The sequence below is a fragment of the Xiphias gladius genome, chromosome 11, assembly GCF_016859285.1.
Source record: "Xiphias gladius isolate SHS-SW01 ecotype Sanya breed wild chromosome 11, ASM1685928v1, whole genome shotgun sequence".
NCBI classification, from domain to species: domain Eukaryota; kingdom Metazoa; phylum Chordata; class Actinopteri; order Istiophoriformes; family Xiphiidae; genus Xiphias; species Xiphias gladius.
The window spans coordinates 19,505,396-19,529,163 of record NC_053410.1 but is presented as its reverse complement, the minus strand read 5'-3'; the positions used below and the strand labels follow the sequence as shown (position 1 = coordinate 19,529,163).

At 42.0% G+C, this 23,768-nt stretch overlaps 1 protein-coding gene across 7 annotated transcripts in view; it reads left to right on the top strand.

The window, feature by feature from the left end:
• Positions 1-77: 77 nt before the first annotated feature.
• LOC120796233 (signal-induced proliferation-associated 1-like protein 2) overlaps positions 78-23,768 on the top strand; it is a 79,119-nt gene continuing 55,428 nt past the window's right edge. For 5 of the 7 annotated variants that reach the window (XM_040138778.1, XM_040138777.1, XM_040138776.1 and 2 more), the window contains exon 1: positions 79-536. The gene's annotated coding sequence lies outside the window, so the exon portion shown is untranslated. Of the gene's footprint in view, positions 537-17,138; positions 17,445-23,768 lie in introns of those variants that run through there. The other 2 variants (XM_040138780.1, XM_040138775.1) reach the window with 2 other exon arrangements.

The window sequence follows — 23,768 nt, the reverse complement described above, 5'->3', positions numbered from 1 at the left end:
GAAAACACGACACATTACAAGCATAGGTCGAAAGGATATGGAGATGATCATTTATCAGGTAGAGTCTAGGAGAGCAACTTTTCTGCCGTTCACCAGATGGTGCCACTGTAGGCTTATTTGGATTGTAGATAAACAGTCTTGTGGTGAACAGGGCCACCGGGCTTAGATTACATAGCAAGTTCATAATTCGCCTTTAACCTGTGGCTGACATCAGTCTGCTTGTCTCCTATTGAATATCAACGTACAGACCTGTGATAGCGATTTGTCAGAGCAGAGAGGAGCGAAAAGCAGAGAGTTTGCACCAGCGTAGGGTGGGCGGAGCCTTTTTCCCTGCGTGCTGTCATCACAGGAGAAGGGTGCTGGATGGATATCGCTATGGTCAGAGCTACTTCAGTCTGGAGGCTGAGACCGAAAGAGTGAGATGTGAGACCGACTAGGACTGATACTGCTGGTTTTACCCCCCCCCCCCCCCAAAAGGATAACTAACAGCGTTACCAATCTCGCGACCCTGGTCAGGACACCGCTCACATTGCAAGGTAAGACCCGAATGTCTTTTTTTCTCCCCCTGAACCGAGCAACAAAAGTCAAAAGTAGGGCTGTAGCTAAAAGTGAGAGTAGCGAGAGGCGTAGAGACCCATTGGCACATCGATGGTAATAGTGAACACAAAGGATAAAGTTACTTGCAGCCACCTAAGAAGATGTAACTTGAACGACAAACATAAATGAGCCGGAGGATATGGTGTTTCAGCGGTAGCCTATCTATAGCCTATATTTGTGTCTATTAATAAAGTGTATGCCTGAGCAATGGTGCTGTTAACTTATACTAGACTCCTGTTTGTTTATTTACCATGGAATATATACACCACATATAGACCGAATTAAGTGCAAAATACATCCAATTTTATATTCATATTCCTGAAGTCAGCGTTATGTCACTATTAATTTTTCAATCATTTTTACTGTTAATGGCACTACATGTTGACGTCATATTTTTGGTGATTGTGGTCGTGGTGGTGTGTGCGTGAGCTCGCGCGCGCGCTGGGAGTGGGGTGGGGGTACCTGGACTTGATTTGCACAGGAATATTTTTGAATGAATTTGTTTAGTGGAGTGCTTCCATGAAAACGGTGGGGGGCGATAAAGGCATCATTGTTCAACTGGTCATGGGTAGTAAAACCTTCACTCCTGTGTGCACCCTGGGGAGAATAGCTGCTGCTATGCAAAAGCTAATGGGGATCCTAATAAACAAACAAACAAAGCTGTGGTTTTTTACTGTTGGTAAAAAAACCACAGCTATAGCCTTAAAGGCCTTATTAAATTCTTCTGTAAAGCTCAGAGTGTGATAATTTATTATTTATGTAAGAAATGGTCAAAGCAAATCACACGACCCACTGTGCTTTACTGTTGTATTATGTGTTTATTTTGGAGGTACTTCACTTTTTGGAGCGGTGGGAGCTTGTCAGTATGTCCAGACAAAGAACAAGTTCCCCTAGCATCAGAGTTATTTGGATTTTCTATAAATAATATCCGACAGTCTGCTTGTACACAGCGTGTACAATCTTGCTTTAATACTGGCTGCTCTTGTATTCATCATACATTGCACTGTATGCTCTATTGAGAGAGTAAACCAGGGAAATGTTGTTTGTCTTCCTGTACCATATTCTTTGCTGTCTTCCTGCAGGAAGTTTATCCTCCACAATAACTAAAACTCCAATAAAGGGAAACAAATAGGGCCATTCCTCTGCTGGTGGCTAGCTGCAGACAAAACAACTAGGTGAATCTGAGGTGTAAATGTGAGTTTCCATCGCTTAATTTTCAGTGCGCTTGATTTATATCCTTTTGGCTTCACAGCTCCCATCTGAACAGATGAAGCATAGAGAGTTCCCTGCTCCTGGAGCGTTAAAATCAATAAGACACCATTATTTTTCACAGGGTTTTATGTCTAGGAAAGATTAGTTTTCTCTGGGGCTGTGCTGAACTAAGAAGGCACTGTAGTGTTTTAAGATGGCTCGACTATGTTCATGGCCTGGTGTAACATTTAACGTATTTTCCTTTTAATACCAAAAATGTTTGGCTTAACTCCAGCTGTCATAGGTCTGCACATCAGGCAGGCAATTTTTCAACTGACCATTCTCCTTAATGAGCATAAAGACATCTTAAGGGGTGTGTGAAGAATTTTCTATTATTGTGGACAAAAGCGAAAAACAACCCAATTAATCTGCTCATTTTCTCTGTCATCATGCAAAAATGTATCTTATCTAAACTTGTTTAATGGCGTTTGGATTCATGCCTTTCCTCATGATGTAGTTGCATACATTACTTAACCTATATGATCTTCAATTTAGAGTGTTTCACTTGATTCTGGGCTTGACAGTGCCAAGGAAAATCTTTCAATCTTAGCTGGAATAGAGATCTGTTGTATTCTGCCATCAAGAGAGTGCAGAGAGGGCCCTGAAGAAGAAATATATTATCATTTATTTCTAAAAGCGCCTTGTGCATTTCTAACCAGACAATTGGTGATTGAGCCGGATAGATATGTCTTTCAAAATAAAGTTATGTGCACAATGTGTGCTCAGCTGAACAATAAGGCACCTGTCAGGTTTGGCAGAGAAACGGCTTCCTGTGACATGCCCACAGGCCATATCCATTTGTTATTCTTGCAGAGCTGTTTGGGATGTCTTCTGGCCTAGAGGGCTTGGAGACGCCCCACTAGAGTTACAGCCGTTATGTTGTGTTTGTGACACAGAAATTGCCTGTAAAGATATTACCGTAACACACAGCTGTTTGGGGTCTTTCTGTAGGTTTGGGAAATGACTTAAGAGTAGTGGCTGATTTCACTCTTGTTGTGCACTGACTGACCTCCTGGTCTGGCCCCTTCTTTGTCTCAGTTCCCACGGTGCTTTGCTACCGGTGTGGTGACTAGTCATGATTTGGAGAACAGCAGAAGGAAAAAAACTGTTAAAGGACTTAGGTTGAGATCACATTTGTTAGGGATGATTCATTTCTCCTTATTATTACCATAGAAGCATGAAAAAGCATGTGGTGCCCCTTTCCAACAGATCCCACACCCCATGCATGTGACGAGGATCAGGCAACCTGGTCTGGTCTGGGCGGGCTGACCAGCTGAGGCGGCTGGCTGGCTTGCTAGCCAGGAGTCACAAAAGGCCTCTCCAGCCAAATCCTGTTGCTTCAAAACCAACCAACCAGCAGACAGGGGATCACATGCTGCCTGCTCCTGTTGTGAGAGCCAGACTTTCTCTTCGTCTTTTTGTCAGCCTTTGTTTTGATTGCAGTCTGGATTTATGGAGGGATTTAAGCCCACTCATCACTGTTAGGGAAAGCACAGATGCCATCATTAGGTTAATGTTTTTTATGAATTGAATCCCTGTTCCACTAGGGTCCTGTTTGTGGTGGATGTGTGTGGTTTACTGAGCAATGTTCACCATGTATACAGTACAGACAAAGCCTTGAAAAAAGTGCCTCTTTTGATTTCGGGCATCACTTCGATTTGTAACACTGACACTCATGTAAAAGCTGCTTAGACTATCTGTTTCATCAGTGCAGGCAATGCTTCCAATTAGTTTATTTAGTTAATAAAATTTAGCCATAAACCTTTCATATGATTATCTGAGGAGGGCTGAAACATGGTTACCAAAGGATCCTGACACTCTCACTGCTTCAAGGTCAGTGTGTTGGGTTCTCTTAGGGTCGTTCATAGTTTTTGCCTGAGGCGCACATTATACAACTTCTCGTGTGTAATCAGTGTAATGGCATCAAGATGGCATGTTTAACAGCTTGCTCAGGCGCTGGCGTATGTCAGCGTGCGTCTCTGGGACCCACAGGAAGATGCCAGCAGCCCTTCACAGCACTGTATTTCCACTCTTTATGCGATATGCACAGATGAGATATTGTGGCTTGTGGTGCGTTTCTTAAGGACATATGTGGATCGTGCCACTTTGCTCGTTTATTTATTTGTGTCTAGTAGATGTATCACTGAGGTCGCTGATGTGGTTAGGCCTTATAGTAGATACAGTAGATTAGATGCAGATGGATGATGTGTTTGGTCAGATGTAATGCCTGCCATTTAATGGCATTTTAGAGATTTTTCCATTTCACTTTACGTGGTTTTTAAGGAGGAATGTGGCAGTTTTCAACATTTTTATGGTTATCCCGTTCAAAAGTAAATGTTAATGGTATTATTAAATGCTATTATTTCAGTACAATTGGCTAAAATAGCTGCTACACCAGCCCATCCTTTGTGCCTGGTGCATCTCGTATCTGTTCTGCTCTTTAATTTTCCACCTGCTTGCCACTCATCCAGTGGCTTGCTGTCGTGCCAGGCACATTTGTGCGAAAAAGCAGTGCCATGGCTAGAGGGAGCAGACGGTATAATGACAGAAGTCAAATGCTGATCGTGGTATTGCTGGTGACGACACTGTCAACCTATGCCGACACACAGCCGAGCTTCTGAGGGTCTGAGGAGGAGGTGAGATGTGGGGGCAGGAGGAGGAGGTTAAAGGTTTGAGCCCTCTGATGTGCAACTTTCCCATAACTGCCTGTTCATGCATTGCTAGACCATTAATGGAAAAGATTTGGCATCTGATAACTTCAGCTGGAGCAAAGGATGATATATGCTTCCCCACATCCTTATTACAGCTATTTTGAATACTTTTGTTACATTGCAGATGGTGAACAAGCAATGACATATTGCAATATATCCCTACATTAGATATTACTACTGTGTCACTGGTAATGAAAACATCATCGTATAACCAGCTTAGACCAGCTTGGACCTTACTGTTTAATGATGACCTTTTGAAACCCCACAAGATTTTCTGGACTATAAGCTCCATCCTACACACACGACTGACAGACGGAGATACATATGATCTTTACCGTATGGTCGTGGCTTACAGATGTAGCCCTGACAGTCAAGACAGATGTAACTGCAAGATATTTTTCCTCCTGAAAAAAAAATCATTAATCCTCTAGACAATCTCTTTGATCTTCAGACACAATGGTGAAACGTGGGTTATCTCAGTTTATAGATGAGGACAATGATCATCACAAGTACTGAAGATGTTGAAAATAAAGATTTTTGTTGCCTTTACTCACCTCACGCCACTGATTAAGCACAGTGGTTTAAAATAATGGAAAATTTAAACCTGCGGATTGATCATAGAGCCAAACAGCAAAATAGATGCAAACCACAGCCTTCTGGCTTTGCACAAAATGTACTAGTCTTGTTGTTCTGGACGCACAAAGGTTTTATTTAGGGCTTATTCTTTCACAACAAATTCTGCACAGTGGTCAGCAGAGCAAATACCCCTCGTCAGATCTATGAGCAGGGGAGGATCACTCTTTGTTTCACCGAGCCAATCATTTAATGTCACTCCAAAAAACATAATTTTCATGCATTATGGATTTGCACTAGTTGAGCATATAGGGAAATGTGTCTTGCCAAGATGAATTATGTCAGGACCTCCTGTTCCCTTAGGGACTCATTAGTGTCCATAGAGGGGAGTGTTGGGGAAAAGGCCATTGAAAGTTGCTGACTCTCCCTACATGTTTTGTCTACATGTCTGTCGCTGGGCCACAATGGAGAGAATGAGCACTGGCCAGTCATTAACCCGATGGCCACTGAGTCCAAGGACCAGTCGTGACCCATGAGGTTAACACAGTCTGTGTTCCCCTCAGCAGGCCCAGACAATCGGGACTACTGACCTCTGTGGTCACAGCTAGCCTCCAATGAGAGATAAGAAGGGATTTGTTTAGTGCTGGTGTGCATACCTCCTTCCTACTGTAGCGAAAAAGAAAGGGCCTGTCTGAATAGGCAGACAAGACTGGGTGTCGGTGATACAGCCAGAGTCCATACTGTCTAGTCTTTCACTGAATTCCATTAAAGTATTGGTGACAGGTGTAGAACTCAAATGACAAATGACTAAAATGACATATATTAGATAACAAAAAGAGGTGTAAAATACTTAAGCATAAGTATTACTTCAGAAAAATATACAAATGAACTGATACATTTCCAATATGTTTCCACCTTGTACCCCTCAACTAATAACCTGCCCATAAGAATGATAAAATATTGAATAAATAGTGAGTTGGGTTTGATGGTGGAACGTGATGGATGGAATTATTTCACATTTTGTTGGTTAATTTTTCTTGTATTTATTCATAGGATTATTTATTTCATAATATCTATTTATGTAATATTATTCATGTTGTAGTCCTTGAAGGTACAGTAAATTGGACCTGTGTTCATGATATTTAGGCCAATACTGCAAGAAACTCCCCATGTAAACATCTGCGCCCTTGACTGTCAAATCGACCTAGGGTAAGTCAAGGAGCAAATAGCCATTGGATGAGTTGGTTTAAAGCATAAAAGTGCGCTTACTTGTTTCTGAAAGAGGTTGATTGTAATTAACAAGTCAAATGGAGCAGAGCCGTGACAGATGTGCCATAAAGTGCTCAGCTTTAGTGTGTTTGTGTGTCTGCGTGAGAGAGAGTCATTGAGGCATTGCTGGTGGAGCCAGTATCCTTCACTTAACCTCACTAGTGCACTGCAATGCTTCCACACTGTTGTTGAGCATGAGGCTCTGTCGAAATTCAATTTGACCTGCATGAACAGTAGGGTTGCTTTAATAGATATTAAACTGTACACTGTAAGACAATTTCTTTAAGCAGTATTTCCCCAATGTGTAGAGAGTATAAGGATGTAAGAATAAGAGAAACATGGGAGGGATATTTTATTATTCTGTTTTTTAGCTGGCTGCTTGGTATTATTGTGAGATGTCCTGTTCTGCTTTGTGTGCAGTTCTGATGGGAATGTACAAGTTTTCTGGGTATCAGCCTTTTTACAGGAAGGAAATTTCTCCTAAAAAGCACTTTATCAATTGTGAGAAACTGTCTGGTTTTTTTTGTTCTGTTGGTTCCTTTCATGTTGCCAGCTCACTGACATGAGACAAATTAGAAAGTCTTGTCATGGTCTGTAGTCTGTCATTGTGTTGGTTTAAAAGCACTGACGAAACTATTAGGAGAAGGATGTTATTCTTGTTTGTTTTTCCACTGGCCCATAAATCACATGATAATGAGTTTAGTTTACTGGATGTACAGTATTTGGGTTATTCCCGCAATCCCTGTACTATAACAAAAGTTTGGCTATTTGCAGTTTCATTTTCAGTGTGTTTTTCAAAGTGTTGTGATGCAATGCATTATTCTGATTGTGTTATTATTTCATTTGACAGCAGCGGCAAGCTGTCAACATATTTTTAAGTGTTGGCTGAAGCATTCTTCCCAGAAGGTTTTTTCATTTTCTAGAGTTACATTTGGTCAAAATAAACTTTATACTATTGTCAGTATCCTTGAAATATAAATATTTTGTCTTTTGTATTTCAGCTCTTATTGTGCTTTTGAATTATGCACACCATTAAACCAGGACATTACTATGTAGCCTTTGTATCCACTAGCTGAGGCACAAAAATGCCTGTACATGATGTTGCCTTTGGCCTATTCTTGTAACTTTTGTGTTAGCCAAGACATAGTAGTGTATTTTATACTAGCTTGAGATACTGGAGTTACCGGTGTGTGTGGGAAATCCTTTTACACAGAGCGGAAGGGAAAGCTAAAGCAGAGAGGAGCTGAACTGTGCAGGGCTTGCAATCGGCCTGGCCTTTCCTTGTAGTCAGGGCTTCTGCAGCAGTATGATGCATTTAAGGGGCACTGGTCCAGCCAGGCAGAGCTAATTTGAAGCTAAAGTCGTATATTCCATCTCACTTGTTTTTGTTTCTTCTTTCTTTGCTGCATCAGTTTGACTGGCCTTCCTTTTATGTGATTTGTAAAGGCTGTTGACTGAGGATAATGATCAAGAGTGACAGTGGCCTGATTTTTTTTTTTTTTTTTTTTTTTTTTTTTTTTTTTTTCTTTTCTTTTCTCTTGCTTCTGTAATCGCACTGTCTTGTCAGTGTGGAGGAGATCAACTGCTCCCTTCCTCCTCTCCACTGAAGTGCATCGAAAGCTGCTGTGGATATTTGGAAGTTAGCCATAGGGGGTGGGATGCTGTGGGATCCAGAGCTAGAGGGGCAACACATTTGATGCTGAATGCTAGCCATTATATGGCTTTACTGCCTTAAAAGAAGAAGGAGCAAAGGAAAAGGAGATTGCATAACACATTCAGGCAAACATTGTCCCAGACACTATGTAAGGATCCTAACAAGAGGTCTCTGTATAAGTAATTCTTACAATGCCTAACAGTCACACTGTGTGCTCATTCAGTGCTTACCTTCCCCAGGCTGTGTTTACTGGAAGCCTGTGGAACCTCTCTGAAATGTAAACAGGACGGTAGAGCCACATACAGTTCAGCACTGAGCTTTATTGGCCCAGGCCAAAACATAATGAATACACAACTGCTGGATACACAGCCAGGTGCTGTATCTGACCACAGGAGCAGCTGTATAATTACACTGTTCTTATCTGTGTCAAAATAACCTGTGTGTAGGAGGAGCACACAAGCACCAAAGGTCAGAGCTCAAAAAAAGCTCCCAACTTCGATACTTTAATATAATTACTAAAAGTTGAAAATGTGTTCTTTTTCCTCCAGTAGTGCTTTGTTGTCTAAGGTCTTAGTCGTGCACATACATTCACTATGTAAAACTCCAATGGTTAAGTGTACAAATGCCAAGAATTCAAGTTTCTCCAGTAAAAATCTTTCTAATCAGATTTCTCCCAATCCCCTCCTTGATTAAGGAAACAGTTTTTCATTAAATGACTCTAAACAAGGTTACCGCAGAAAGCTAACAATAATCAGGTTAGTTAAATGCATGTAAACACACTTACTCTCATCAGGTCCCACACAAAGATCCATTCTCTCAGGTGGGGACATTTGACATTTTCTAGGGGGAGGTAAAGAGAGAAACAAGTGCCAGTTAATTGTTTCCTGTCATTTTGTTTAATTTTCACTGAAAGGTGGTCTAAGTCTCGGGTCCCTGAGGAGACATCTTGCATTTCCCCAGACTCTGCTCGGACAGAGCTAGTTCCCTGGTTCGTCCATGTTGCTCTGTTCATTGACTTCATGGACTGCTGCTGCACCATTCTTTTGGTTGTTGCACTGCAGAATCAACAACATGACCGTGGCTGGTCAAGAGTATAATGTGGGTTTGGGAGCATTTCCTTGCCACGGACACTGTAAAAAGGCCCACCCCCTAACCTTAAGCCTCTGCTTGATAGGATTTTGCCCCAGGGAGCCCTTATATTGCAAGACTGGTTGTTATTGATTTAGCATTGAATGATATTACTAACTGTGCTTTCTCAGGGGTGATAGTAATGCTGAGAATTCAAACATTTCATATTTCTGAAATGCTATTTCAAGGTCAGATGCATAGTGCTAAAGCACTCTGTCTCTCTTATTAAACAAGCAGGTTGACTAATATCTTATTTATAGCAACAGCCTGTGGGTGTCATCCGTCTTATCAAACCCTGCTGGGTATAACATTGCGTTTGCAGTCTACGTAAATGAAAGGAAGACTTTCCGTTTGATTCTGCCGAGTTGGTGACCCTGAGTGCATGTTGTACAGCTGCCAGCGCCTGGTGTTCTCTCCAAATGCTGCCATCTTGGTGACATTCTTCAGAGCCTGCTGCAGTTTAGAGATAAGGAAGTGAGGAATAAGGAAATCTGAGCTTATTTGGGATGCTGTTGTAGAGTCTGGCCAGCTCTGTGATTAAGGACAGACACCTTCCTGCGCACATTTTTCATCTTGTGCCTGATCTCTGCTAGAATGAGGTGGAAGTGCATTAAAGAATCCAACTCCAGCTCTTTTTGTGTCATTCTGAATTTCATAAATATTAATGCCAAAGGACGTCCATGTGTAATCACCAGTGAGGTCTCTTTGGAGGAAATGCTGCAGTACTGTACTTCTTATGACTTTTGGGATGTTTGTGTTTCATCCACGCCCCATTCTTTCTATGCCCTCCCCCCTTCATAAGAGCACCTCATCAGATCGATGGCCTCGATCAGTTCTGAAGGTCAAAGGTCACTTGATCACCGGGGGGCCTCACGTAAGGTCAGATCAATGCACTTGGCTCCTCATAGAAGGAAAGAATTCATCCGCAGTCATCTCCCTGGACACTTTTCCCCATTTAGCATTCAGGAAGGGGGATGGTAAGATGTTGGTGTAACGAGGTGGGAACAAAAATAGAGAAGATGCGGGCAAAAAAAGAGCATTCATGTCTCTTCCTCCTGTCAACACTTTTTTTATGGATTACATACAGTATGTTTGGGTGTGTGCACAGATATTTAGCAGGAGATGATGATAACCAGTTGATTGGAGGAATGGGATGTGTGTATGTACTGTATGTGAAGCTTTTTGTTTATGGCAGCTGACTCCTCTCTAAACCAGTGAGATGGTTTAGAGAGGATGTGCTGATGAGTGACAGTAGACAGTAGATAGGGAAAAAAATTTTCGAGTGCAGTATTTCCCCTGATGTTTTGGCATATCATTGATGTTAGTAATCTGTGCACGAAGACAGAAGCATTCTGTGTGATTGTGAACACGTGAGCGTCTGTGCATGTAATGCGGTGGGCATTTATGTGTGTTTATACGTAGGTGCGCATGTGTGGATGCCTCTCAGTGGGTGGTTAGTCTTTGACACCCTTTTAGCCACCACACCTCCCTTAAACACACCCACTGCATGCCATGCCAGCTGCAGCTGTTGTGCCTCAATGGTAGAGATGTAGAAAATTCCTCTCACTCTGCAATTAGAGCTTCAGATTGCTGAATAGGACACATTGCGATGTCCTAAAATTGCACTTGGTCGCCTTTCTACCACCAAGAACACTGAGTAAGTAGAAACTGATGAGAGCGAATTGTGAATAAACCAGCCCAGTCTGCCTCCGAGTTGACAGATTGTGTTTTGTGCAAGCTGCTCCTTGTGATGTGCTGTTACCCTTGTTAAAGAAACGAAAGGGTGGAAAAAGGCCTCATTGATGGGGTGGGTTTCTCACGCCTGACTGAGAATGTTCGCTTTCCATCGAGTCAAGTGGTGTATTGTGATCTCAACCAAAGAAATGCAAATATATAGAACAGATGTACTACCTCTTTTTTCCCGTTTGTCGGCAGGAGTAATCCCTCACTGCGGTGGAGATTGTTTTGGGTGCGCTCTGGGTGCAAGACTAAAGTGTTAAGGAGGGAAAAGCCATGTCACCCTGGCACACGTGATGGTTTCCCGCCTTTCATGGCCTTTTCTCAATAAGGCTAGATGCTCAGGATAGATAAATGGAGGCTTTTGTGGCCTTTGCCAGAGGGAGAACCACACAATGAAGGACACACACAGAGCGAGGTCTTTTCCAGAGAAAACAGCTAAAAGCAGCATTTCTACAGTCCCTCCTCCTTTTTCTCTTTCACTCCCTCCCTCACTTTCTCCTGTCTCCCACTCTTACTTGCATCCCCGAATCTTTTCCTCCTCCGTGAGAACTGAACTTTGCTCCCTTAATGTTTCCATAAACGGGCTGAGGGAATGGAAATAACTCAGACCATTTCCCATTGCCTCCCTCTATCCACTCTCCCCCCACTAGCAGTCTCTTTACAGGGCCGTGGACAGTACTTGAGCATTCTTCCCTTAATGATGTACAGTGTTTTACACTGCTCTCAGCACTAGCAGAGTGCACATTTAAGGCATCTCATACACCCTGGACATGATAGCCTTAATATAGCTGTGCTGCTACTACTTCATCAGGCATTACCAGGCCCTTTCGCTGCTGCTTTGAACAGGATGGAGGTGAAATTGGTCTTCCGCCTCGGATTTAAACCACTGCATATCCTGCAATATAGCCAGGAGACACTGGCTCAGAATTATTAGTTATTGTATTCCAGTTCCTCTATAAGTTATCATCTCTTGGTATTCAGGTTCTTTTCCTCTCTCCATTCTACATTTGATTCATTTTTACCTTGAGTTCTAACCTTTATTTCTCAGTCCCTGTCTTTCTCCTCTGTTGTCTTTTAGGTTTTCCTCTCCTTTCCCCTTTGTGACTCTTGGCATATTGTTGTCTTAACTGTCACGTTGTGGCTGTCTGGGATTTTACATGTACATTTGCATGTCGGATTATGCCTACATCTGCAGGCCATCCTGCAAGGACTGGGCAGTCTCTCATGTGGGTGGCTGCCCTGGGAACAGATGTTTTTGATGCCACTTGTAGGGGAAAAGCTTTGAAAGTGACTCCTTAAAAGAGATGCCAGCTGCATGACAAAACAGGGTCGCCTAGTTCTCAGGAATTCTTTTGGAGCCATTTCTCTCTGAACTCTGGAAACACGGCCTGTGGAGAATAAGAGGAGTTTAAACTTAATCAGACTTTTCCCTTTGGAGAACTTCATTAATTACAGGAGGAAGTTGCTGTACTGGAACATATGCTACAGATGGCCACGGACTTCACTCTGAAAAAAACTTTTTTCTTAAATATATTCTTATTTTAGTATTTATATTCTGTTACGTTCCTTTTTTCCACTGTTTGAGGTGTAGTACACTTTCATTGGGGATACCTACAGCATGTCAACAGGTTGATACATTTCTGGATGTATCCCTTGTTACACTGCTTGTTTGTTTGTAATGTTGCTTTCCGGTTCTCTAGCCAGCATCCTCCATGGTCATCTAAAAGCACTGGCAATATTTTGCCCATACTGCTGCTAACAATATGGTTTCCAGGGTCAACTTTCCGTTGCTTCCTGACTGCATGCTGCCACTGCACACATCCGTAGAGCGGCACCCCTGATCTGGCATGCAGCGCACTCTCCTCTGCCAAACTTCCAATGAAAAGCAGCTTTCTGGCCAGTGATTATTATTCACGTGCTAATTTTATCCCCTGCAATTGTCATAAACCCTTATTATGTGCCCTATGGATGAAGCACGTCATCTGTGGCGCACACAAATGTGCTGAGCCGGAACTATTGGTGTCTGCCAACTTTTGCCAAAGTATAGTTTGTAGGTTGCGGTGGTAGTGCTGGTACTCTGCCTCAGGAGTTTTGCACAGATCCCAATCACATGTTCATAGGTAATGAAAGAGCAAAAATGCAAAATATAAACAAGACTTGGATAAGAACTTAACTGCTGGAGACATCCTCAACGTGCCAGTGGCATTGTTGTTGTGTTCAAAAATTAATTCATTAGTTTGCTCTGCAGTGTGATTACAGCGACAGAAATTAAGTTTACTTTATCTGGTATGAACACAGATAAAGCTGCTTGCAACGATGACAGACTGTGTTCAAAAGGACTTTGTCTTTAAACTGTAGTTCCCAACATTTTAGGCTTGCAATCCATTGAAATGATGCAGCAATCATTGTCAGTGTCAGTTGCATCAGGCTATGGGTAGTGACCAGGTCAAACAAAGAGTAGTTTCCTTGGTTTATTTGAATAAATTTTAGTGGTCCAAGGAAGTAAAATGATCCTGTAATTAAAATGAAAAGAGCCAAAATTAAAAGCATGCATTTTGTGCTTCCATTATTTATCTCATGAACCCTCAGATTTATCTTGTGAAACCTTGGTGGGGAGACTGGAATCATCTGGTTTACCTTTTTATAAATTATGTCAAATATTTTTTATTATTATTTGCTTTGTTTTGCTTGAAACTCAGTAATCTGTTTGTTCCTGTGTTCACCCAATCACCGCTTATCTCTGTGCTGCTCTCTGCTCCACTCTCCTTTCTCTCCCTCAACTTTCTGTCTTTGTTCTGAAGGGAGGTCTGCTGTCACTCAAGACTGTCATATGCAGAAAAAGTTGCCTAGCAACAATGCAGAGGGATGCGAAGCCACCGTTTACTCTCCACCCCCTCACCTCATGTGCCCACTACCCCTTTCCCTTTCGTTCTCTTCGTCTGTCGTAGAGATGGAGTGGTATGAGAGGGTAGTGGAGGCAGCGCAGCCTCCTGCTCTCTGATGAATTCAGACAACAGATACAGAACAAACTGAGAGGAGGAGAGAAGGTGGAGACAGAAGAGGAGGGGGGCGGATAGGGGAGAATGACATTCAGAGATGCTGTGTCTGCCTGTTGCCTGCCAGCTGCTATTCCTCCCATCCTCTCTGCAGGAAGAACAGGCCATTTCCCTAAACAGCCTCCCTCCGACTCTGCATAACTAAAGAGAAACTTGTCTTACCACAGCATGCCATTATCAGAAGGACTAAAAATATAGGACATCAAATGTATCACATGTCTGGCTATCGTCACACCCTCATGAAAGATGGCTCAATATAAGCGGATACAGGTGCCTTTCATTCTCTCTGGATTATTAAATGTCCCCTGGTGCAAGCAATCAGACAAAAGGCCTTTGTTCCTTACCACATTATGCTGTTTTAAATTTTTTAGGACTGTAATTACGTAGCAAGGCTGAATGGCTTCCACACTGCCATGCATAGTTTGGTTGTCTTTTCAGGTTGACCATAAAATAACTTCAACACAGAGGAAATATAAGAATTTGTCATAACACACCAAGCTAGACATCTCCTAGACAGTGTTGTTTGTACATATACTGTATTTTGATCAGACTGGTTAGACTTTGTGCAAGTACGTTATTGCACTGGGTTTTCACAGTTTGTCTCATTGGTTATCATAACCAAAATAAAAAAAATGGCTTCAAAATCATCTCTCGGGTGTGTCCAGTAGAAAGTTCTGCCTAATGCTAATGCATAAATGAATAGTTCGACATTCTGGGAGATACACCTATTCACTTTCTTGCCAAGATTTGGATGATAAGAAAGATACTACTCACATGAGTCTGCTAAAAATGAAGCGACAGCCAGGGGACATTTATCTTATCTTAGATTAGCATAAAGACTAGGAGCAGGGTGAAAAGGCCAGCTTAGCGTTGTCCGACATTAAAAAAAAAAATGTGTAAAAACAAGTTGTGTAGTAACTTCCTGGAGTCTCTGTTTAATGTCACTGCACTCGGCCAAGAAGTATTTGCATTAATCTTCTCATCTAAGTTTTTAAGCATATTTTCCAAAAAGGTCTAAATACCATTTAAAGCATGCAGTATGTTAAGTACACAGCTCATTTGCACTATCCAACTCAAGTATAAATCTTAACCTTTCTCTAATCCAAAGTAACTATTTTTCAAAAATTCTGAAAAGCGTTTGTAAGGTCTTGACATGTTAGATTAACCAACACAAATTTTGATTCCCATCTTAAGTGTGAAAGCTGACCTGCACCTCCATAAGAGGAAATAACTACTCAGGAAAATCTGTGTATGCAATCCAAAAATGATTCCCATCTTCAGTGTGAATATCTATGTGAATAAAACAAATTACACCTTAAGTGTCTCAAGAAAAACAGTCCTCTACCACTAAAAGTACATTCTTTTTGTTAGAGTTTCACCTGTTTTATCATATTGATGACCTTTTGGCCGAGCACCCAAAAGTTCAAAATGTTTCTTAAAAATCTGTCAGAACTCTGCCCAGCATTTCAAATACAAGCTGTGAAAGATGTTTTTTCAGTGTTTGTAATTGAAGGTCGCCTTTATGTGCATCTGTTTGTGTAATGACTACCCTTGGTATGTAAATTACCCATCGACCCGGTTGTCCATGTGCAAACGAGCAGTGTATGTGGGATTGTGTGTTTCTTCACAGGCCCTGCTGCACATGTGTGTAGGCTGATGAATAGTTTGTCTGTTTGCTGGGATGCAGTGACAAGAACTGTTAAGTGTTACCTCCTGGGGCTTCCCACTCTTCAAATAAAACTCTTTCCTTCCCCTCAACTTAAATCAAAGCTGAGAACCTGCGAGCAGTGGCTGGATCAAAGCAGACTGTGGCACAAAGACCTGTACTTGCTGCCATTCATTCAGCTTGATTAAAGTCTGTCATTTCCTGCTATTAACATGCTCCTACCTCCAACCAGAATCAGACAGAGCAAAGCAGTCATCAGGAAGTGGTTAGAATGACACTGTTTTAGTGTTTTCCCAATTAAACTCCCCGAAACTCAATTATGTCACACTATGCAAGAGAAATATATCATTAAAACTTAATTACCTCAAAGAGTTGTCCTTTATTTAGCTTATATGTGTCAAAAGATGGATGACTTCCTCAGAAATAACATACTTACACATATTTATACCTGGTAGTTGCACAGCATAACTGCAGTCCTCTAATTATGGCTATTTTTGAGGGTTAAAAGTACCTTCCTCAAAGGTGCCTTAGTGGTTGCTGAGAAGGTTTGCATCGGTCTCCACACCCACAATCTGCGTTCACAGATTCCAACCATAAACCCTCACAGTCACAAGTCTGTTTCACTAAATCCATGTTAAAGCCATGACAAGAATGTCATCAGTCAGCTTGCTGTTAGCTCTAGTCCTTGCAGTGTGTTTTATCAGAAGATGTGAGGCAGCACATCAGTCGGTCTGTGTAGGTGCTACTTCTTTGGCTTGTCTGTATGTAGGCCCTTAAACCCACAGCTGTTTGCAGTGAAGCGCTGGGGAGTAGCGCCCTGCAGAGATTAAGTCATTTTTTCATACATTTTTCTCCCTTACTCTTAGGACTATCACAGCCTCTCCCCTCTCTTCCACCCTCCTGTCTGTTGCTCCTGCCTCTGCTGCAGGTAAAAAATATGCAGGCTCAGCATATGGCATGTGGATTGAAGAATTATCAGTTTTGAAAGAAAGACAATTCCCCTATCTGGTCATGTCTTTCTCTTCTTATTTCACTGTGTTTAAGGTGGTCATGGTTGCTGCTTGCTCTGTTTGTCAGGCGGACTTTGTAGTAGGCTGTAGTTCACTGGACAGGGAACGGATAAGTAGATTCCTCTATCTCCCGCCGCTCCAAATGTCAGCCATCGCAAGGAACTTTGAAGGTCACAGGCTTGACCTGGGCATCTTTTACTGGGAACAATAGCTCTCCCCCTACTTTTGTCTTTCCTTCCTGTCAGCCAGAGAAGCTCTGAATGTCATGGTCCAACCCCTCCCCCCCAACAACCAACCCCAACACCCAGCAGTCTTTCTCCCCCCACCCAGCACAGCCACCTACTTTCCCTTACATATGCTAATGTTGCAGTCTCATTCAGCTGTTGGTGGTTTTGTCACAGGGGGAGGGAGAGGGTTGCGTGCATTAAGGGGCAGCTGTATGCATTTCTCTAAATTGACTCCCCAATGGCTGCCAGACTTGTCCTTATTTTACTCTCCTTCTTTTTTTTGTCTTTCTCCATTTTCTCCTCAAACTAGTTGTTGGCTGAAGGAGCAGAAGGAAGAGTTGTGGTGCTGTTGTTTATTTTAGAGCCTTTCTGCTGTGAAGTGTGGTGGATATCTCTCTCCCTTGTGTGTTTTTGGGTGTCTTGTACTCAACAAGTGGCTGATGGATTTAATGCATTTGGATGGCATCTCCACAGTGGGCTCATTACCACAGTGGCTCACAGGGCTTTGTGCCCTCTGCTCTTAGGATTTATGGCTTGGATGAAAAAGGACTCTCTTAATCAGGTAAGCATGGCAACTTTTGATGTCTAATGTTGGCCTTTTTATGTAATGGCCTAATAAGAAAAAGTGTAAAGGCTAAATAATGCATGTTGACATCAGTTTTACTTGCAATCATGTGCATAAAAAGTATTCTATAAAGCGAGTAAAGACTTATTTTGTAGACAATGGTATGTATGAGTGGTCTAGCCTGCGGTGTGTATCAGAGGAGGAATTTGCGAGCGTGTTTTTCTGGCAGACACAGCACAAAAAGTTCTTCCAAGGTGAATAAATGAGTGATTCATCTGTGTATCTGTGCTTACTCCTGTCCTCCTTACATTTCTCTTGCCCTGGCATCCTCCAGTTGACTAATACTTATTCTGTGTCAGTTGTGGAGTTTCCAGCTGCTGCCTAGAAATCCAAATTGTCTCTCTTACGCCAGATTTCTGTCAGCAACACCAGACCAAGTGTGAAAACCAAACTTTGAAGGAAAATGAGCACTGGTGAAGTGAGTCAGTGGAGGGAGAGATGGTCCATGGCACTGACACTTTCTGAGGTCACTCAGCCTGTCAGCATGTATAAATTCTGCTCCGTGAATGATGTGTGTGAATGTGTTTGCATCAGTGTGTTCATTCTCAGTCTTAGCGGTGTCACACAGTTTACCTACTTCCTTCCTTTGCAGCACTGTTTCTCAGTGGTAATGTGACAATTTGGACTCTGACTGACCTCAGCAGAAGAGCAGAGGCATGGAAGCATGTTCTCATAGCTTTCGATCTGATCTCCTCACAACTCTTTTAACAGCTTTCCTTTTGTGAGATGAGATTGCTCTTCTCACTATTTCTCTCCTCCTCCCCTTGTTTTCTTTCTCTCCTTTCACTGAGAGAGTGCACTCTGCTGACAGGCTGTCATTGATATGGAGGTAGCTGGGTAAGCGGCGAGCTGCTGGGAAGCTGCAGACAGGGGATGTGTGCTGATGGAAATAGGTGGTGGTTTATCCTGGAGGCCTGCTGGGCCACATCAACCCTACACATCCCTTTCTGTCTCCTCATAGCAGCGAAGGCTGGTGTGGCTATGCCCATTTTTGGGGGGGGGACAGATGGTCCCTTTTGGAGAAGGGCCACAGCACAGTGATCTCTGTCCATGGGGCTCCACTGGAGCAGCCAAGAACAAACACGGTCTCCTTCTGTTGGGAACATATAGGAGCTTCAGTCTGCAAGACCTGAATAGGCTCTGGGAGTGACATCTAGAACTATTCATGTGTATCTTGGGTGCGATGCTAATGCTGGTTGTTACATAATGGTAACTAACAATCGGGTAAGTGCTTCGTGATAGCCCTGCAACTCACATTTCTAATAAGACTTGGATGAAAAGTGTTACTAATATGACTACTGGAAACACGGTATTCCAGTAGTTATATTAGTCAGTATTCATTCATTTTGTACCAGAATGTGGCCAATTTTACAACAACGCTTAACTCTTTTAACTTGCTGCATTGTGGGTCTCTGTTTACAGTGGTGCTCGTTCTTTGTTTTCATGTGAATAAAAAGGGAAAATCTGGTGTCCTGTCTATTTTAATTCTCAGATCACCCTGAAACAACTAAAGGACAATGGCAGTGTGCTGCCTGGCAGGCGCTGGGCAGAAAGCCAGCTGGCAGAGCAACAGGGTAGGAGACTCCCATTTTCAGTGGAGCCAGGAGGAGGTCTGCCTCTCTCCCACACTACCTACAGCCAGCACTACCACTATTGAACCGTTTTATATTAAGCTCAGCCCAACTCAAGAACAGGGGCTCTTTTCTTTTCATAACATAACTTTACCGCATAGCTCAGCTGCACACCTTGTCAGTGAGAGTATTTGAAGCTACCATCAGCGTTGTCACTGTGGTCGAGGTCCCACTTGATGAATTGCTGTTAGTAATTATGTTAATCTTGGCATGTAAAGGTCATCATTCCAACGCTACAGCTGGTGCACAAGATGTATTGCACTAGAGATACTGATACAAATGACTGATGAATGAAGTATCCGGGTATCTGTAACCAAGCGATAAGAGTCAGGTCTCTTAAAGCACTTTAAGAAGACCTGTTGTGGTTATTTAATGAGCATATAGCTCGCGAAAACACTAGGTGATTGTATTAGACGCATAAATGCTGCGTTTGAACCATTTACACAGCTTTAGGATATGCTTGGTTGCTTCACAATACAATCAATTACTTTGAAAGACTCATTTGATGTTTCCAGAAAAACTGAGATAAAAGATATGTGCAGTCATGTGGCATGGATCAGTACACACATAATTGGATTTACCTTGAGTCCCCCTTCTTCTAGTTCACTGGCTTCTATGCATAATCATGGTGTTTCAAACCACTCTCTTTTCTGGCGGACCCCTTTTCTTTGTCTGTAACAAAGCATATGGTGGATATTATGAGATTTGAATGTGTGCAGGAAATGAAAAGAATTCACCATTTTGCAGTTTCTGTTGGGTAAATACTTACTGTTCCCTGAACCGAGTGAAATGGAGTCAGATCACTGGTGACCCCTGTGCTTTAGACTCAGCCGTAGCCAGCACATTCCAGATGGAGCTACTGCTAGCACGAAGCCGAGCAGAGTCAGGGGTACACTGGTGTAGGAAAACAGACTCATGTTCATGTAAGCTGCCTCCGAGATAAGACAACGGCTAGAAATAACCACCAGTCCAAACCACAAAGTTCTCCGCAACGCACATAGCTATCTTTTGTTTAATTTTATGCTTGAGAACACAACTGTTGACAGATGAGGTGTGGCTCATAACATATCTCCTTAGCCCCTTGTATTCCAATTGTCGTCTGTCTTATATCTGTGGAAAGCTGTTCAGTTTTCCAGGGCTGTTTTTGCAAGTATATAAGTCTTATTCTGGTATGAAGCAACTTCCCTTTTGCAGAGATTCCTGTCTGGTCTGCTCAATCCTGAAGAAAAACAGTCGAAAGGATTTTGACTTGAGTTTTATATAGATCAAAATGTAGACAGAGCATACACACTCTTCTAAAGTAGTGCTCATGCCAGAAGTTAGACTCCTGCAGTCACTGCAGTGCTTGTTTGATAGAGGTTGTGTTATTCAGAAGTTTGTGCACCTGGGACACTGACTGGACATAAGTGAATGTGGGCATTTCCCATAGTGCTATGAGGTCCAGCTCTGGGGGAATGATGAGACAGTGAGGGTATATGTTTACGCCGTGCTGTCTGACCTACTTTTTTATCTCTTCTACTGATTGTTCTTCTGCTCTTGGGTCAACTCAGGTCTGTGTGCGTTGAGATGTAAAAAAAAAAAACAACCTCTGATTGTCTCTCGCTCTTGCAGAAGCTGCCCTTGCTCAGCCCTGCTCTTTTTACACGAGTACACTGTGTGTGTTTGTGTGATTGTGGGTGTTGCCAGGTAAAATGGATCATGTCAGAATGGTAATGACACTCTTATGCTTTCACTGGTTTTCACTAGCTTGGAGGAGCACGGTACACATGCACAGGCTGTCAAATAGAGATGTGATTGCAGATGATTAGTAGTAGGGACTTTGCAAAATAGAAATGTCATGTTCTCTCAGGTATTGTGGCATGTTTCCAAACAATTAAAAGCTCTGCAGTTGGCTGTGTTTGATGCAGTATGTGTAAGCCTCCAGTTATAGCTATGAATTTTTAAAAATATTTTTTATTATTTATTTACTTTCACAAAAACTCGTTCAAAGCACCCCCATCTGTTTGAAGATGTCGTGTGATCGGTTGCACATTTTAGGTGTTGCTTTTCAGGTGCAAATGTGACACCAAGATCAATCATTTCAAGGCATCTTTGACAAAAATTAATTCCATTAATATGTTCGATTGTTCCAAGAATACACAGGGATCTATGAAGACTATTTCTTTTTTTTAAATTGAAAACTAGTGAAAAGCAGCCAGTTCTTGTCTGTCCATATCACCTTTCATATAGCCTAGGTTATTAATTTTTTTTTATGACCAAATTTTTATTGGTTTACCCTTTTATCTATTTATGTTCATCATGGAGGAGACATTAAATATGAAAATCAAGTAACTGAAATACTGTGTTGACATTGTATAACACATCTACATCTATTCACTAAGGTAATCACATATATATACTATTTGTACATAAAATTAAATACACATAGTGACATGGAATGACATACAAAAATAAATGGTGTGGATAATACAGAAAACGAATGTATACCCAGGAGAACCAAAGAAAAGCACAATAGTGTGTGTTATAAATAATTTTCAACCCTAAACTTAAACCTCATATGATCCTTATTATCCTAATTATTAAAAAAAAATATTGCCTAGATTAGTTAAGAAGTACTGGTAATGTACTGTATATCATCAATTACAGAAACCTGAGTTATCTTACCTGGGCTTGAATCATAGCTAATCATAAATACAAAATAAAATGTGCCAAAATTTAGTGTTACACCTAAATTAAATAAATGACACCAAGCTACTTAGTTGGACTGCTTATTGCTAAACTTTGTTTAAATATAATGAATTGATTTTGAAAAAAAATAGAAATAAAAGAAGCTTTTTAATCATAAGGGTCAGTTGTTTTTGGCACATCATTAAAATGGCTCGCACACATTCCCCTCCTCATCTGTATCAATCTTCGCTTCTGTCTCCTTGTTTGGTTTAGGGAACAAACACATCTTGTTTTTCTTTTTTTGTAGTAAAGCAGAACCAGGACCAGGTGTAAATAATCTTCTCCTTCCTATCATATGAGCTGTAACTATTAGTGCAGCTGGAGTGGGTGCATCTATTAATTTCAAAGTTCATCGTCAGGATTTCTGGCCTTACGTCGCTACGGGTGCAAGGACAGACCTCAATCCATCCTCAACCATATTTAACAGCATTTGATTTCAACAGCCAAATTTGATTCCAAATTGGGTGTACCAGAGCTCGAAATGACAGACATCGATTTATGAGAAGGGAGGGTGGGCTACAGGGACACTAGTGGGCAAATGGTGGGCGAATTCTAATATCTGTTTCGCTGTTTGGTTAGGGACAGTCACATCCATGTATTTTCTCTAATGAATGATGCTGTCAAATTGCTGCCCATCCCTAGAGAAGTATTATTTTTAATTCTGTAGCTTACTACTTACACAGCCTCACTTAACCTACATAAATATTAAGCATCTGTAGCTGTTAACTTCTCATCCATGTAAATATTTTTAAAGGATCACTAGGCTGGATATGGTTTGCTGTTAGTTTTCACTTATCAGGCTCAATAATGCAGCTGGCTGGAACTCATTTCATTGGCTTCCTTACCTCCCACTGAGGGTGTGACCCTCCATTCACACTGGCCATTAAAATCTCAGCATCACTCCCTACAGGCAATATTGGCACATCGGGTGTTCGGTTGGTGGTCTGACCAAAATAAGAGAGGGTGGGGATAGATGATTGGGTTCTTACCGGCTCAGAAATAGTGAGTTATCACTGTGTACAGGAAGAGGTGGGTTTGGCCATTAATGGTAGGGCTTTACCATCAGTGCTAATTTAAGTGTTAGCTGGTGAGAGATTCCTCCCTGTTGTGAGATTGAATTGTGGGACCAGTAGATGAAAGGGGAAGAAGTTGAATGGTGCATTTGGTTTTCTTTGGTCCAAACCTCCATAGCCTCAGTCAGTGTGAGCAGTGGTATACACACACAGACACAGTGCTAACACCCCTTTACAAGTGTTGGTCATTGATGCACTTGGGGAAGATGGTGTGCCTGGTTTCCCAGGCCCCAGTAATGAACTTTCAAGGATAACATCGCCCAGTTAATTGGTTCTGTGGTTTAATTGCATGAATCTCTTTGACCAAGGTTTGGCAAAACTCCCATTTGTTTTTTTCCTTCCTGCTCCACCACTTTCACTCTCCTTCTTAACCTCACATTCTCCTTTGCAATAACCCAGTTAAGGTAAAGAATCGCTCCAGTGAAGCAGAAACAGAAACACAAGCGTTTTCATCAGATCGGTGATACCTGTGTCTGGTTGCAGTCATAACCCTCCTTCTCTTGCTGGAAGTGTGATGAATTTAATATCTATCCTGCCCTAAACCATTGCATGTACCCCTCCCATTCCCACCGCAAGGTTGGAACAGCTGCTCACAATAGAGGATTGAAAACAGAGCTCCCACGTTGTGTTAAATCAACTCCTCAGAGGGCGAAACACTAACAGCGTGTGCAGCGCAAATTTGATCGTATTTGAGTGTCGAGTGACATGGCATGTGATTCATTGTTTTTATTGTAAGTTTACTGAGGAATAAAATGGCGGGTAGTGAAGCATAAGCAACATGCCTTAAGGTTTGTTTGCTTTCCGCTTGGATTTTACCATTCCTCTGTGTT